Genomic DNA, 18,270 nt, shown 5'->3' with positions numbered 1-18,270 from the left:
TAAACCCCAGGTAATGGAGCATCGCGGCGACCAGCAACGCAACAATTCTTTAAGAGTCCATCGCGATGTCGTAATCCCGTGTACCGGAACATCGAAAGATGAGTTCTACACGCTCTGTTTGCCGTAATATTGTCGACAGCCCGGTGTTGTAATAAAAGCAGCGAACGCGGGGCTGTCCTCCCGGTACACAGAACTTTCAGTTTGGAATAACAGTAATCTTCAGTCACCGGGAACCAATTACCTCTGCCGATTGCTCGGAACGGTATTAATTGAACGACAGCTTAACTACCGAACGGAATTGTTCGCTTGTTGTTTCATCTTTCTTTCTTCTTTTTTCTTTCTCTCTCAACGATTATCCATAGAGATTCGTCCGCAGTAAAATAGCCTACCTTTCAACGAGATAATCTATTTTCAAACGCACGCACTGTATACACCGTCCGGACAGTGAATGTCTTGACCTTCGAGGTTTGCTTCAATTAACTCTCGTGCATTCCGCAACGGAGCGGTTACATAAAAGAATCTCGGCTAAGCTTTCATACTTTGTTCCATCCTCTAATTCAACTAATCGAGCGCCATTCATCGGCTCGTGGTTTAAACAAATGAGAAATTATCGAATTTCAAGAAATATATCAAAATATTTAAATTATAAAATATTAAAGTTACAACTATTGAAATTACAAAAATTCTTGAGCAAGACACGGTTTAATAAATTGTTGTATTTATCCATAAATTATAATAACAGTTATAGAAAATTAAAATAAAATACCTTGACATTTCTGGAAGGCAGTGCTGAAACCGTTATAATTTTATACTGAGCGCAATTTTTGACAGTAGACTTATTTTTATCTATATTTCATTTATTTATACTGTCTCAATCACATCGTAAAAAAATATTTATGTTCTATCACCGTCTGTAATATTTATAAATAAAAAACGTATCGTTGCAATTGGTTTCCTAGAGAAAATATAAATATATAAATAATTTATAAAATATATAAATATTCTCGGTTGCAATAGCGTTCGATATAGTTAGCCCGACTTAATTGCTAACTCGTTTACTAACGGATATCGAGGGTACAGGTGGGACAGGTAACAGAGCCGAGCTGGGTCACGGCGACGGCCATTCAAGACGGACGAAATTCCGCGAAATCGGTGAACTCGCGGCAAATCGAACAGGACGAGTCAATGGAGGCACCGAAAGAAGCCGCGCGATCGGTAAGTTTCGTTCTATGGTGTTCGTTTAATGACACTGGTTACGCAGGTGCGCGCAACTACCGGTAGAAAAAAAATACAGACACCTTTGCGCGACGCGTCCGGTCCAGAAACATTGGGAATAATGTTCAAACAATTATGAACAGCTCTCTTTAAAATTTACATCGAAGATTCTGCCAAAGATAGACTTTGTTTATAATCCTTATTTGTTAATTGTAATTTCTGTTTTATTTCTTTTATTTATTTGTAATGTACGATAAAGATGTCTGTTGTGATTTGGTTATATTAAAGAAGATATTATTGTTATATTAATTATAAGAAACAGGAGTATATTTAATTAGTTAACATTTAATTTACAGTATTATTTCGGCTCTTCGTTGTTTCAATAAATATTGATTACGTCCTCTAAATTATTTACAGCTTTAGATGTCTAGTGTTTTTCTTAATTGTTCCTACGATAAGAACAATAAAGAAAAATATTTTAAAAATTAATAAAATAAGTATTGATAATAATGATCACGAGAAAGAGAAATTAAGAAAACACTGCTGAAACAAAGCCAATAATAAATCTAATCATTAAAAAATTAAACGAGAAAACTCGAATGTTTACATACGAAATAATAGCACCACTATGTATATCCTTTTTTTTTTAGAAATTATACCTAAATAGAGAATCGTCGAGGGAACTGCATATTAGTGAAAAAAAGTCTCCTTTTATGGGCGAGCGCCGCGTGTAGCAGTTAATTCGTTTAACGTGGAGATCCGTGTCGAGTGAAACGAAGCACAGTGTGTACGTGTACACTAAGTGTACACAATATACGTTAACACAGTGTAACACAGAGACGGATCTGTTGGCGTGTGCGTGCACGTGGCACGAGCCGGCAGGCGAAAGATTCCCGCGCGGAGAAGAAAGGAGTCGGTCAGATAACTGTACGTCGCGGCCCCCGGACGACATCTTCAGCATCGTCGACACCTGGGGAGGACCTCCTCCTCGTCTCTCATTCCCATACGTACACCTTATTCAATGCTCAACGATCGCGGAGACCCACCGCCGTCTTCGTCCCGCTACGCGTTCCCTCGCTTAATCACCGGTTTACTTATTCCAACGCGTCGGATGGAATTTCAGGTGTCGCTTTAACATCCTCTCTCTCTCTCTCTCTCTCTCTCTCTCTCTCTCTCTCTCTCTCTTTCTCTCCCTCGAATAGACACGTCGCTTTTGACAAATGGCGATATAAATCGTGTGTTTGTTTCAAATATTTACTCGGAATTCGATCTTGCATGTGAAAGCGTGATTGTTGCATGACATATTGCATTTATCACATTTATGTTTAAAATATATTTTAAATATTTTATATTAAGATATTTTTAATATTTTAATCGCTGCTGTATACTCTGTACTTTATTTATTGGTAGACGGAGGATCTTCGTGCTAAATGAATGTCAATTAATCGATTTGTTAGCATAGAGATTTTACTTTGTTTACTATGATTTTAATAAAATTAGCGTGACTAGATTTTTATTATGAAATTAAATTTCTATTTTATAGCCTGACGATAAGTTTAAGAAACATTGCTTTCTCATTTCCTTTATTATTCCAAGCACTTGCAATTTGAAAATAATTCTTCCATTTTAAAATAATTCTTCCATTTAAAAATAATTCTTCCATTTAAAAATAATTCTTCCATTTAAAAATAACTCTTTCATTTAAAAATAATCCTTTCATTTAAAAATAATTCTTCCACTTTGCAATAACTGTTCCATTTTAAAAGACGTCCTAATATCTCGACAAAGCCGACCGTGCACCAATCAGCGAGAAGAGATTCGCAAGAAGAAAGTACTCTGCGTGTCAGCTAGCAATTCGAGCCGGGCTTCGGTCATACGAGAACACCGGTAAATCAGCGCTGTCAATATGACAACGGGCTAGAGGCGGAACCAGACGATGCCCGCGGATTCCCGGTATTCGATCAATCCAGACCGCGCGACGTACGCTTCTCCCCGGTTCGAGGTCATCCTCTTCCAGGTGCATTGGGTCAGCTGGTCGACTTCGTGTCGCCCTTCTTTCTCTCGACGGTGTCTGGCCTGGGGCCACCAACTGGGTGCCGTTTTACCGTCGCTGCCAAGCGGGCCATACTGTTACTCAATGACAGCCAACAATGGCGGTCGCCGATCCTGTTCCTGCACGGGAAACTGCGACGTCGCTTTAAAGTAATTCGACGTTTTATTGCGAAAGCCGGCGAAGCTGATATTATCATAGTAAACTCTAGAGAAATACGCGAAATTTACATAAAAGTGTGTCGAGGCAGAAATTGGATAATTGTACAGGGTGGTCTATGCGACTTTTGGATATTTTGTAGTTTTTTAAAAATATGTATTGGAGCAGAAATTGTTTAATAAATTTGTCTGTTTTAATGTCTAAATGTGAGCTGATTTAGAGGTCAACTTTTTTTTTAAACGCGATACTGTGATATAATAGAATATAGTATAATATAGTATATGGTATACATAATATAATAGATAAAATAGCGTAGTATAATATAGTATGTGCTATATATTACAATATGTAAAATAGCATAGTATAATATAGTATAGCATAACATAATATAATACTATACCCATATTCCCTATTAAAATATGTATAGCATAGTATAATATAGTATATAAAATAGTATTATAAAATAGCATAGCATAGTATAGTATAGTGTAATATAGTATATAAAATAGTATTATAAAATAGCATAGCATAGTATAGTATAGTATAAAGGGGCGAACGGACCGAGAAAATGCGAAAAGAAATAAAAACGCGACTATTTCGCGAAATGTCCAAAGAACGCAGCGGCTTGACAGAGCTAAAACGGTTTGTTGCACGCGTCGCCTTGATCTCCTTTTTCCGCAAAACGTAACGTAAGAGGAGAAATCCCCCGGGTGCCCCGTTCGTTCCGCAAGAAAAATATTCGTTCATTCATACCAGCCCGGTTGCGGGACTCGACGATTTCTTTTAGCGAACGAGCGACGGCCGCGGGTAAAATCGTTGCTCGAGGAGGCACGGTTATATGCAGTTTACCCGTTTCTCTGGTGCAATGAGAGAGAGAGAGAGAGAGAGAGAGAGAGAGAGATTCCATCGCGGCCATCGTCCAGCAAACGAACGCGCAGCAATGAAAAATTTACGAGTGACCGGAACGGATTCTCGAACGCAATCGCTAATGACCGCGCGTTGCGAAGACAGTTGCGGATACAATGAGATGCTAATTCGAGACGGTTTCACCCGAATCCTCGCTATAAGAGATCCTTCTTCCTCTATTCTATTGTTTCGTTGCGCAATCGAGTAACTCGAAATATTCACTCGAGTTTCGCGCACGCGGTTGCGCAACCGGATCGTTTATGGTGTAATTCCGCGTACGGAAACGCTACAGTCAAGTGAAATATGGAACTGACTATATTATAGCTAATCTGAAATTCTGTTTTTATAGTGAAGAGTGGATTAGGAAGTTTAAAGAGTTTTATTGGCGAGCGAATAGTGATGTTAATTATGCGATAGCTTAGGAAATAATAAAACTTTTAAAAGGACTTTTAATCATAAAAAAAATTAAAATTATTGAGAGCATTTTAAGTTATACTATTTTAAATACCATTTGAAATTATACCATTTTAACTTATATACCATAATATAATTCTTTTATAACAGTTTTTTAAAAAATTTATACCATTTCAAAAGCGTCGATTCTCTATTTTGTTCTCTATAGTATGTAGTGGCATCATACGTGATCGAGGATACAGTGGGTGTTCGAGGGCGAAGTCGCCGACACGGTGACCCTGAGGAAAACGTGTCGCAAGTTTCAACAATCTAGCCGGCAAGCTAACCCAGTTGGCGTACAACGGAAAACAGGAGATTTCACTCTCCGTCTTGTGCGAATTTCAGCTCGAAGCGAGTCCAAGCGATTCCTTTGTTCGATCACCAATTTGTTTCATCCGATAATTTATTTAGCGATCAAACAATTTATATATATGTATATATTCACTATTTTTTTATTAACAATTGAAAAGCAGTACTGAGACAAATTTAATTCTAGCTAAAATAGAATAGTTCAGACTTCTTAAAGAAAAGATTGATTGCAGCAAAGTAATTTTCATATAAGATTGACAATAATATATAGAGTATTACAAAAATCATTTGCAATGGAGAAATGGATTCTTGATGTTATTTAGAGTAATTTTTCCCTTTGCAAAAATGTTCTACGAGGCTTCGTTCACGAGTTATTAAAGAAAAACGTTGACCAATGAGAAGCGAGCTCAATAGACGCGAGGCAACCGAGCCAATAGTCGCAAGGCAACCGAGCCAATAGGCACAAGGCAATCGAGTCAATAGGCGGAAGGCAATCGAGTCAATAGGCACAAGGCAACCGAGCCAATGAACTAGTCTACGCCCAAAACTGAGCTTTCTTTACTCATTGGCTCGCCTTCCTCGCGGCAACTGATCTCGCCTCTCATTGGCCACCCTTTTTTCGTTAATAACTCGTCAACAACGCCCCGTAGAAAAATTTCTAAAGGAAAAAGTTTCTTCAAATAACCTCAGAAACCCTTCAGAATAACAATTAGATTTTTTAACACCCTATACTTATCCAGCAATATACTTATACACGTATATTATGGTACAGCAATACTCATATACATATACACGTATATTAATACATTACTGTATTAATTTATTTTATTAATAATTATACAAAATTACTGTACGAGTATTAACTCATTTACACGTACTCGTACATTACTACACAGTAATTCTCACACACATTAAGAAGATTTCAGGGACAGTCGTTGCTCTCGCATTTCCATCTGGCTTCCTCTCCGTTGCTCGTAATTAGAAGGAAAATGATCCTCTCCCGAACAAGTGCCATAGATCATGCTCGCCGCGAACGGATCCGCGTCGAATGTAACAGTAATGTGGTAACAACGAATACCTGTAACGACCGTCTATAATCAGCCAGGTATCTAGTCGCCGATGGAATGTAAGCCATCTCCGTGGCCGCGCACCGTGTGCTAACAAGTACGCCGCCGGGATTGATGATGATTACTCTCACTTGCCCAATCAGCACTCTCGCAACAACGGCGTCGCCGCTGTTGGTCCTCCTCGCCGTATTCGACGATCCGAGGGTGGAGCCCGCGTGGACAGCGGAGGGTTTGACGCATCGAGGAGACCTCCGCGCGCGCGTTTTCCACGCGTGATATAATCGCGTCGCGCGAGCGCGCGCCGGAGATAATTCAAGCGTAAAGCATCGGGTTTTTAACGCCTGCCGTGGAAAAGGTCAGGCGGATTTTGCTTACGTAATGGTAACCCGGACCGATCGAAACTCCACTCTCAATTACGGCTTGGAACGAAGTTAGTTAACGCGCGAGGAAAGTAATAACAACCGTGACAAACATGGCGCAGAACTGAACGTTCGCAAAAGTTTATTACGGAATTCGAGGGGGCATTTATACATTCAATAGTGATATTATGAATAATTAATTCAATTTATTTGTGTGTAAAATGTTTAGAATATATGAACTTTGAATTTATTCATCTTTTCGCAGAGAATTACTCGATTATACTGTGAATCTAACTCGGTATATACATATTATAGTGTAATAAATTTAATATTAAGTTTATGAAAGGAAATTAGATTTTCTTGTTGTCGATATATCCACAGAATTATTTAATATGTATTTTTTACCATACAACGCTGTAAAATATTTAAAATATTGCTTAAGCTAAGAGAAAAATGACGTCATTTTAACCCCAAATTTAAATATTTTCTGCAATTTACTGGTATTAGTTATGCACGCGAAATTGAGGCTATATAAATAGTTACACTTTAAAGAGTTTTTTAAAAATAAACAGATTTGATAATGTAACAATTTTGTTGGAATATTATATAATAATCTCGAGTGATATCTCAGAGACACCAGTCGAGTGCAAAGGATTAAATAAACCAGTTGTCCTAATACTATTATTATATGTATATTATTATTATTATTATATATATATATAATATTAATAACATTATTTTCCAAAGTACGGTTCTAAAAACTATAAAATAAAAATCTCTGCTTCGTGTAACTAACCCGCTTCACGCAAACGACCATAGGAAATGATTTTTTTCGCGAACCGGTTGCAAAGTTGTTCCTGCAATTATTCGACCCGGTCGCCGCGATAATTTCAGCAATTAAAAAATTGTCCACATTCTTCCGCCGGTACAATTATCTAAATCGTCGTGTTTCCCCAATCCACGGGATTTTTATCGGCGCAGCACGCAGTTTCCCCGGAGAAGCCATGAAACGAATCGATGGCATGGGATCGTGTCCGCGTAAATCACGGTGCCGCGGCCCGGTACCAGTGGCTTATATATCATTTTCACGAAGGTGCAATGATCCATTACGGATCGTAACCGGCGGTGGCTGATTATCGCCGCGGGAAAATTATTATTACTTCGCCTTCGTACGGCGAAGGAAATTGCCACACTCGAGGAAACGCCGCCGGCGCGCCGTTTGTCTTTCAGAATCGCGGACGAAGCGCGGGACCGATAAATTTCGATGCCCGCGTAACATCGTAACAGTGATCCAAAGGATCGTCGCGGATATTGTCCCTTCGCGATAATTCCAAGGTTGTCCCCCGTTGGAACTCGACACGATTTCCGTGAAACAAGAGAATCACGGTGTTTAATCTTATGCTTCGTGTCCATGGGTCTGGTTAAGTTGTTGTGATTATGCAAGTTTCTCGATTGTCAATTTCTACGCGGCGAATTCATCGAATTCTGTAAGTTAATATCCTTCTGGTTTTCATAGTTCGCGCTCCGGTGGCGAAGCGGAGATAAAAATGATCCTGTATCGGGTTTCAAAATAATTTCAAAGTCGCGGAATTTATTTATGGTTATTAGTCGCATGGCTCGATTTTATTAGCGTGAGCTAAAATGCCTTCGAGTGTAAAGGGTTAAATTGTATTATTGTAAGGGTTAAATTGAATTATCGTATTAATATCAATTGTATGTTTCAATTTTATATAAAAGTAAAAGAAATCAAATAAATAACTTTGGCGAATGAAAGTAGAGAATAGAGTAAAAAAGATTAAAATATGAAATACGAGAGTATTAAAACAAAATATAATATATAAAAATATTAAAACAAAATATAAAATTATTAATACGAAATATAAAGTATATCCTAAAATCTCCACTGAACCTCTCACAAAAATCATAATAAAAACTCAGTCACCTTAATTCTACTCGATTATCTCTATCACTATAAAAAATAAATATTATAAATTAACCTACATAACATTTTAAAAGACTCCGTAGAATGATTACAAAACCGTCTCCAATGAACTCAAACCTCGTTCGCATTCTAATTATTCGACTCGATTCGATTAGGTTCAGGCAACCGGTTAATAGTCGGTGAACGTTCGCACGATTGTCCTAAACGGATGGAACACAGTAGGAGGGCGTTTGCGCGTGTTTCCATGGCGGTGCAACGTTTCCACAAATCGCACACGTTCGGCCGTTAATTAATGTTTCGCGGAACCATCGGGGAATCCGGTGGAAACTCGCCGGTGTTAGGCCAGCTCGCGAAACGATTCCCCACGAAGCGAACGCGTGTCCCGCGGTGGTGATACCACTGTTACCGGTTCCCACGATCGAACACTTTCTCCCTCGAACCTGCTCCGCACGCTCTATGGCACAGGATTTCACGTTAACCGACGCTCAAATATGCAAAACGAACGCGTCCCGCGTTTTACGTTTGTTCTATAGCGATCCTCCATTTGTCCTGCACTTTGCTAAATACGGTAAAATATTTTTGTAACATTCTAAAATAAACTGAACAGTCTTGTTGAATTGGATAATGTTATTTTAATTTTGTCGAGGTGATAGATATTGTTTTTAAATAAATTACTGGCGGAAATAAGGAAAAAAATTGCTGTGACGAAGAAAGGGGTGGTTTTAACCCCTAACGCGTTAAAATCTCTGGAAATTTAGCTATAATTACATTTGATAACAGATAATATTTTTATTAATATATTATACTTGTAATTATTGTACTTCTGTACATGGTCATATTTTTAGAAATTATTAATAATTAATTTTTATATTTCAAAGACGTAAAGATCCACGATCGAGTGGTCAAAAAATATTTCGAATTTATATTCTACAATTTATCTTCTGTAATCTATATTCTACAATTTATATTCTATAATTTGTATTTTGTAATTTATATTCTATAATCTATATCCTATAATTTATATTCTACAATCTATACTATTTAATTTATATCCTCTAATGTATATTCTATAATTTAAATACTACAATTTAAATCCTATAATTTATATTCTATAAATTACAGCAAAATCAATATACCAAATCAATAAAATACAGCCTCGTCTGTCCACTAATTCACAGCAACGCCTGTGAAACGTCTGCCTCGCCGTCAAAAGTAAAAAAACGCGGCGAGCATTATCCCCTAATTACCATTTATAATCGCGGCCTATAATTCGCAATTTATCGGCCGCCAGTCCCGATAAGACTATACGCGACTCGCGCGTAGATCGGCGGCGATTCGATTCGCCCGGTTATCTGGAAATATAAGAGTTAGTGTCGCGCGAGATGCGGCGCCGGATAAGGAACGTTTCAAACGCGGACACGCGCAGCAAACATAGTCGGCCGCCCCCCCTCTGTCGCAATCAATCACAACCGTAAGATTAAGGCGATATATTATCGGTTGGTCCGCGGATGTGGAACAAGGATCCGCCGGCTTTATTGAAGCCGCACGCAAAGTGGAGTGCGCGCCGCGGCCAATACCGTTAAAAGCATCGTCCTAGCCGCGATTACCTTTTGCTTCGCTCTTTTCGTTTTTTTCGTTCATCGGTTCTCTTCCTTTTTCCGTTAGCGACGGGGCACATAATTATCGCGGAAAGCAGCCAAGATCGGCAACGTTGGTCGAGAATGCCGGGACTCTGCGCGGCGGATAGATCGAGCATGGTGAAGTGAGAGAGTTATGGGGTTTTTGGTGGGGACATGTTTTCGGACGGATTAATTGCGGTGATTTATGAAATCGATTATTTATGCCTTGCCGACTATTTAACTATATTTGTATCACTGTGATACAGTAGTACAGTTTGGAGAATTCATTGGCAATTTGTTGCAATTTTTTAACCATAGGAGACATTTTTAACCCTTTGCAGTAAGAGCCCTTTTAATTAAAAAATATTTTTCTACATTTATAGCGTTTCCATTCTATATAATCATTTGAAACATTATGGAATTAAATGTTGTGACTCGTGAAAAACATTTAATAGCTCTTAACAATTTTTTAAATATAGTTAAAGTTGATAAAAATTATTTTAAAAGTGGCGCGATGATTTTATTATTCGTCACTCGACTGGGAAGGGCTGAAATAGTCATTCTTAGCTATTGACAATTAAATAAAAAGAAATTGTTTAAACGTAATTATCGAATTTTTTAAATTGGCTTAATTTTAGCACTGCTTCAATTTTCTAAATACTATAGTTACTGCTGTTTTTATAGGAGGGAAAATTTATGCCGAGGCGCAGATGAAGTTCATATTACGAAATGACTGGCATCGTCGGCTGATTAAAATCTCATAGAAAATATCTAGGCCGGTAATCGTCTTCTCCTTTCATTTTTTTTCATGTCGCAACTGGAGCTTAGTCATTAGTCACTACTATTTCAATCATTAGAATTCATACGTGTATCTGTAGATTCGATCAGTTTCAGAAAGGATTGATTGCTTCCTTTCGAATTGATGATTTTATTAAATCCTCCAGAGATTTTTAAGATTAAAATAAAATATTTTAAATATTGAAATAAAATCTTTTTAAGATTGAAATAAAATCTTCTTAAGATTGAAATAAATTTTTTTTAAGATTTAAATAAAATCTTTTTAAGATTAAAATAAAATATTTTAAATATTGAAATAAAATCTTTTTAAGATTGAAATAACATCTATCATCAGTATCAGAAAATATTTCGACTTATCGATGAAGCTATAATTATCTAAAAATGGTCAAAGAAATTATCTAATTGTCAAGAATTCGTTCCACCAGCCGCGCCATCGAAAGTAACGTTAAATAATTTCTAAACAAGTGACCGCAGCGGCAAAGAAACGATTTCCATGGACCGCGTTTCCAACAGAAATCGCCGGCAATGCAAAAACCTGAGTTATTCAACATGCTTCCACCGTCGAGAGAGGATAGAACGTTTACATAATAATTTCTTATTGCCTCTCTTTGTGCAACGCATCGTTGTACTCGAGTGCAATACGATAAGAGCGACTGTAAAATCTATGAAAAATAGATGTCGCTATGTTCGACGAGTATGCGAAGAAGGAGAGGTCGAAGAGAAATGTAAAACGAGCTCGCGGAGGCTCACGGAGGGCGACACGTGCCCGTTCGATGAAAAATGCGGGCTTCTGGTTTCTCAAGTGACATTTCCGCCGGCACTATGTGCGAAGTGACATAACACCGTGCACCTAAGATCATTCTGAAAGTATCCGGGGATCGACGTGGACACGGCGATCTCCTGGCCGCAACGTTGCGACCTTAAGAAAGGCGACAGTGTCTCTCAGGATCGGGTATAATGTCAGTCATTTATTGACGGCGGATGTTTATGCGAAATAAGGACTGTCTACAGTGTTTTTAAAAAAAAAACTTTGTTCTTTCGGGAGCAATTTTAACCCTTTGCAGAATTTTCCTCGTAATAGTCAGAAAATTTATTTTATTATCCAACAATCCTTGCGTTAATATTCAAATATTAATAGCAGTAATAAACTAAATCTCTGACAATAAAATACCAAATCTCTAATAGTAAAAAGCTAAATCTTCAGCATTAAAAAATTAAATTTCTGGTGAAATAAATTTCTAAGCGAAACTTCGACGTCTTCGAAAACAGGGAAATGTTTTTAAATAAAATAAATGTAAATCATATTCAGGATTCTAAAGCCTAGCTTATGGAAGAAATACTTTCTTGGAGCCAACCCGTTCGATATTGTAATTAAAAGAGGTGACGTAGGTGCAACAGTTTCCGCCGCTTCCGTGGAAAATGAGGAGCGTCTTCCTGGCGGTGTTGCAAATTAGAGAAAGCTTGCTACAGGAAATTCTCGCGGCGGTGCTACGCGATCGGAACCGTACGATTTTACGCTGATTGGTCGAGTTATTCACGGAATTTATTAGATTTCACGATAAGTCGCGGGCGTCTTAATAAAAGATTTTTTGGATAGCATTGTTTCAAGAAATTCATTAATTATTTTCGCATTTCGTTGTATATGTTGTACTGTATATATTGTATTGTATATTATTACATTGTATTGTGAATTATATTATGGTAATATTATACTGTGACACTAATATAATACAATACCTAATATTATTATATTAAATCAATATTATATTATAATATTGAAAGGCCAGAATATATTTTAATAATAAAACATAATTAATAAAAGCACATAATATACCTCCTACGACACTTAACAAAATATTACTATTAAAACACATCCTCATCTCTTAATTCTACAATTACTACAACAAATTAACAAAACTACACATAACCTCAAATGATTAACTCTGAACTATACATAGTATACTAAAATATACTATGATATCTTGCAATGATAAATAGAAACCAGTTTGCATCAATGAATCATTCCGCATAAAAGCAGCGACCGTTATAGACTAAACGCGGCCAGAACCTAAATTTCAAATTTTACACCTTTCATCGATTTTACAGCGTTGCAGCCGGGCAACCTCGGCAATATTCGATATCTAATTTCAGGTATCGGTAGCAGTAAAGTTCGTGCGCCGCGTTGGTAACGTCAACGTGTCAAGCTGATAAGGGGGTTGCGCGCTGAGAACCCCGGCGGCGATAAGAACTTGTTCACGGAGGCATGACCGACGGCCACGTGATTCGTCGGACGCACGTGACCAAGAGCGTGTCAGCGGGCAGAATGGACAGACAGAGACGGGATACACAAGCGGCGTCGGCGGCGGCTCCTTCGGGCCGTGCAACCAACCACTTTTCTTGCATCTTTCCCGCTGACAATGAGCGACGATTTGCGTCACCGCGGACGCCGCTCGTCCTGGTTCCAGAAGGCCTGTTTATCAGCGCCCCGTGATGGATGCTAATTGAATTCGTTACGCACTTGATAAATTTATTACGTGTGCTTTGTAATTTATTGCGTGAAATTTATTTCGAAAGTAGATTCATTCGAAAGAATTCATTTTAGAAGGGTAAGTCCACTTTTTAAGATACTGAGACATTACATACTTTGCGATTAATTAATATTAATAAATCGACTGACAATTTACAGTCTATAAATATAATTATTATTTTAGTTAAATTCGTTTAAAAGAAATTTATACCATTAAATTGGTGAATTAATCGCCCGGCTTGAATTTCATTAATTTATATTTTCGAATCGACTGACGTGCTAACCTTTAACTTTTTAAAATAGTAAAAAATAAAGTTGTGTCATTTTTAAAATAAATGGTCCAATTGTTAATTTGATAGCATTAATAATAGAAATGTTAAACTGAAATAAAACAGCATCATTGCTCCACGAATTGCAAACATATAATTTGATCTATTATAAAAATAGCGAATATATAATTTTTATCTATCGTTCAAATCGTCCATTAGCCTTAACAATTACTATAATTTTGTAAGGAAGGATTTAATAGCGCAAGAAAATGTCAAGGGCGGAGAATTGTTTTCTATGGTACACTTTCAATTCATTTTTCGTGCAGCAAGGCCGCCGCTAGACTGTGAGAATCGCGATAACAGATTTCCGCAATTGTAGACCAACTTTCAAGGTCGATAGTTGAATAGGAACCGCCGTCAAGAACAATCTCTACGGCATCGACTATAACAACGTCGGAGCCGAGTGCAAAAGATAGGCGATCTCTGCGTGGCCCCCCCTTTTCGCAACATTTCGATCCTGGTAAAAGTGGAGCGAGCTCCGTTTCCTGTCTTCGGGTAATACGTTTTAGCCGCCCGTGTTAATAAAGATAATCGGCCGCATAAATATTCACGACCTATATCGTGCCCCGTCGACTCGAAAACGTGGACTTTCCCCGGCAGCGGATCACGAGCCTCTCGAACCTAGGAAAATCGACAACGACGCCGTTTCGGACGAGTAATTAGCCGTGGCGTTTCACGATTTAGCGCTGCGAGTATCGGACGAGTGAAAACGACCCGTTTATACCTTTTGTTTTGGGATTGTTGAGGCCATAATCGAACTCTCGAATTGAGCTGATTTTCTCGTCTATGGGGTAGTGTAAATTCCGTGGAACGTATTTTTCATTCTTGTAAGATATATATTATTTTATATAGAATTGTTAAAAATTCAAATTCAAAAATTACTTTTATCGTTTTATTTTATTATTAATATTATTAACAGTTTTCCGAGTGGTGATTCGACGGTAAACAATTTTAATATTTATTTTAACTAGTTTCTAATATTTAAAAAATTATATGATGATATCTCGATAATAGATATCATCAGATATCACAGATTGCTGCAAATATTTTTATAAATTTTCTATAAATCTTATACATACAATTAAAATATACATAAAATTTAAAAACAGTCTCTATCGAATATTAAAAAATTGCCATTAAATATTCCCCTTACTCTATCATAATTACACTAATTAATAAAGCTTCCAAAAAATCATTTTTCCTCCATTTTCCAAATATCTTATAAATCCGATAAATAAAATTTTAAATAAAATTACTTCGCTTTTAACATACACCAATCAATTAACACGACTGACAAATACGACCACGAACGACTGATTTCGAATGACTCGTTAATGATTTCAAAAGATCGAGCAATAAATCTCGACGAACGCATTAGAATCGCGCCTCGCTGAACGGAGAGATGTCGCCGATCGAGAGAAAAACACGTGGATCATTAATTCGAATTAAAAACGCTTTGTCCGAGCCTGCCCCGGGAGAGCGACGCCGTATCTGATTCAATGGGGAAAAGCGGCCGAGGGAGGCGTCCGGCTATAAATCGACGATTGTCGAATGACGCGAATGTGAAAGTGTTTTCCTCGCTCGCGCGTCCAAGCGCGAGATCTATGCACTTTCATCGGGACGGTGCCTCGCCTGCATCGACAGTGACAGATCCCCTTGGTAGCCTACATCGGATAGTGACTAATTAATGGCCGACGGAACGGGCGAGAGATTGTTCCGCCACCGACCAATCGGCTCATCTTCCAGCAAACGCGAGCGCGACGAGTGTTTTTTTGAATTCCGGGAACGGGAAAACGGTTCCGCTGTTTAAACGACGTTGCGTCGCCGTTTTAACTATATTTAAAGATTTAAAGAAAAGATAGATAGAATTTATTATTATTTCTCGATTCGACGAAATTCGACAGGATAGAAAATAGTCTAAAAAATAAACGATTTCAACGAATTTCCCACGAGCCCGTTAATTGATTTCGTCGACCTTGTTTTTATCGCGCCGGTCGTCACCGTCGACAAATCAAGTTTTACACTTTCGTCTTCGACGCGATTCCAGTTTCTTCGCAGGCAGCTCGTTGCCCGGCGAGTTTAAGAAGAAGAAGAGGAAGAAGAAGAAGAAAAAAGGGTCGCATTAGATCCGTTAATCTGGTCGATCGGGGTCCGGGCAATTAAAGGAGAAAATCCGGCTCCTCGTAGCTGCGACGATATGAGACAGTCGGCTAAAGCGAACACGGAACTACCGGTTAATCGAAATTTATCGCTAAACGAGTAATTGATACCGTAACAAGTCGCTTGGGATCGCGGCGCGGCAGTAGTAAGTTGACCCGCGGTTCGGCCCCGGCGCCCGATCGGGTAACAATTAATCGCGAACAGGCCACGGCTGACCCAAATATCCCCCTCGACTCACTTTCTAATTCCCCGGGAGGATTCTCTCTCTCTCCCTCTCTCCTCTCGCCCTGCTCCGCAGGAAACCGACGAGCGGGATGAATAACGAACGATGATTAACGGGCTGGCACGCCGTGCGCGATCGATCGAGAGATCGGATCCGATCCAGGCGGCCATTGTTTCGACGGAAACCGCAGTTCCTCGAACACTGCGGCGGCTGCTGTTGCTGCTGGTTCGAGGAGACCGTAGAAATTACCATGGGCCAGTCAAGGACACGACCGGCGGACCTGTCGATCGAAATCTCGGCGGGCAACGATCGGGAACAATTCTGCGATCGCGCGATCGATAGCTCTCCTTTTAGGTTAGGTCTCATTTTGAACCGTGGAAATTGCGTTGGGGTTATGGGTCTCTACTTTTCATATGTTTGTGGACGTTGTTGGTGTTTAATGTTAACGCGGAAGATTTATGTTTTATGCTTAGTTCAGTGCTTTTTTATTGTTAACTATTTATCAAATTTTTACTTATCCTTTGACGATTTTTTACTTATTCTTTAACGATTTTTTACTGTTTCTTTGCTAATTTTTCACTATTTTGTTTCCTACTTATTTTACTATTTCTTTGCTAACTTTTTTATTATTTCTTTCCTACTTTCTTCACTGTTTCACTACTAATTTTTTTACAATTTCATTGTTACTTTTTTACCATTTTTTCTTACTACTCCTTTTACTATTTCTTTGCGATTTTTCTTACTACCTTCTTACTACTTTTCTTACTATTTCTTAGCTGTCATTTTACAAAAGTTTTGTCAAAGAATTACAGGTTAAACTAGACAGCATTCTACGCTATTTGTTTAATAAATAGACGATTTTTACTATACTGTTGATTAATTTTCTTCTTTAAAATAACAGTCGACAGATAGATCCCTAGAAAGTGGTCGCTGGCGGAGGCGTACAAAATGGCGGAGTGAAAACGAAGATTACGGTAAACAGATTATGCTGTCTTGTCTCCGAACAATTTTATTACCTTGTCGAACATTTCTCTCGACTTTATAACGTACTCGTCACTCGATCAATTATTTAGAAAATATATAATCGACTTATCAAAATAATTACAAAATTGGAAACACGAATAGACTGATGGATAAATATATTGACATTTATATTAGTTTCTACGTTTGGTTAGAAGTAACATTGAAGAATCTTTTGCAAACTTAACTTTCATAGCTTTCAAAATAAAACACCATAAAAATCATGTCGATCATATTAGACAAATAAAATATTATTTTCTCAAACTTGAAAATTCTTTTATATCAATAATCTATTCAGCAAATAATTAATAATATACCCAGCAGAATATAATAATCTAACGACATTAAATTAAATTAAATAAATATAGGATTTTCGTCGGCACCTCGAAGAAAAGATTGCAAAAGCAATAAATATACACCAGCTCTCCAATTCTCTGCTCTCAAAATTCCGATACGGCGATTACCGCGTTAACTGCGATCATTTTGCGCGAGAACCGATCGCGGCGAAATAACGCCGCAGCTAATTCCGCAATTTCTTCTGAACGCAGCAGAAAATCCTGGTTTTCCAGCGAAGTCGTCGATTTCCGAGAAACGATGATTTTCGGTGCGGCAGCCATATTACGCTTCGGCGGCGACCTACCGCGCGTTCGTCCGTTCCTTTCGTGAAAAAGACTAATTACAGCGAACGCTCTCAAGTGGGTCATGGACCACGGAGAGACGCAAGAAGCATCGGGGAACATAAATCTAATGGTTCCGAACCTGTCCGCGGCCACGGTTCGGCTCGTTCTCGAAACCGCGCTTGTAACGGTTCCTTCTCGCCCGCGAAGCGCCTCCTCCAACCGATCCGGAAACTGTCCGGTAATTGGCAATTCGACGGTAATGCAACTCAGGCCGGTTTAGTTTTATTCTCTCGCCTGTCGGTGACGTATGGCGCCCGGAGAGTTTAATTGCGTTTCCGGTTTCGCAGAGACGACGAAACGCTGTCGGCGGTTTCGAGATATCGCGACGCGCTTCGATTGCGCGATTTCGATTAATTGATAGGGGACGAGGTGATACAGTTCGATGTTTTATAGGACGATTTTTAAGGTATTTTATAAGACGTTTTGTAAGATATTTTATAAGACGTTTTGTAAG

The 18,270-nt window shown here is 38.4% G+C and overlaps 1 protein-coding gene across 1 annotated transcript in view; it reads right to left on the bottom strand.

Annotated features, from left to right (window-relative positions):
* LOC144468501 (uncharacterized) overlaps positions 1-18,270 on the bottom strand; it is a 108,258-nt gene that overhangs the window by 31,422 nt on the left and 58,566 nt on the right. The window lies entirely within an intron of this gene.

The sequence above is a fragment of the Augochlora pura genome, chromosome 1 (genome assembly GCF_028453695.1).
Source record: "Augochlora pura isolate Apur16 chromosome 1, APUR_v2.2.1, whole genome shotgun sequence".
NCBI classification, from domain to species: Eukaryota; Metazoa; Arthropoda; class Insecta; order Hymenoptera; family Halictidae; genus Augochlora; species Augochlora pura.
This window is presented reverse-complemented; position numbering and strand designations above follow the sequence as displayed.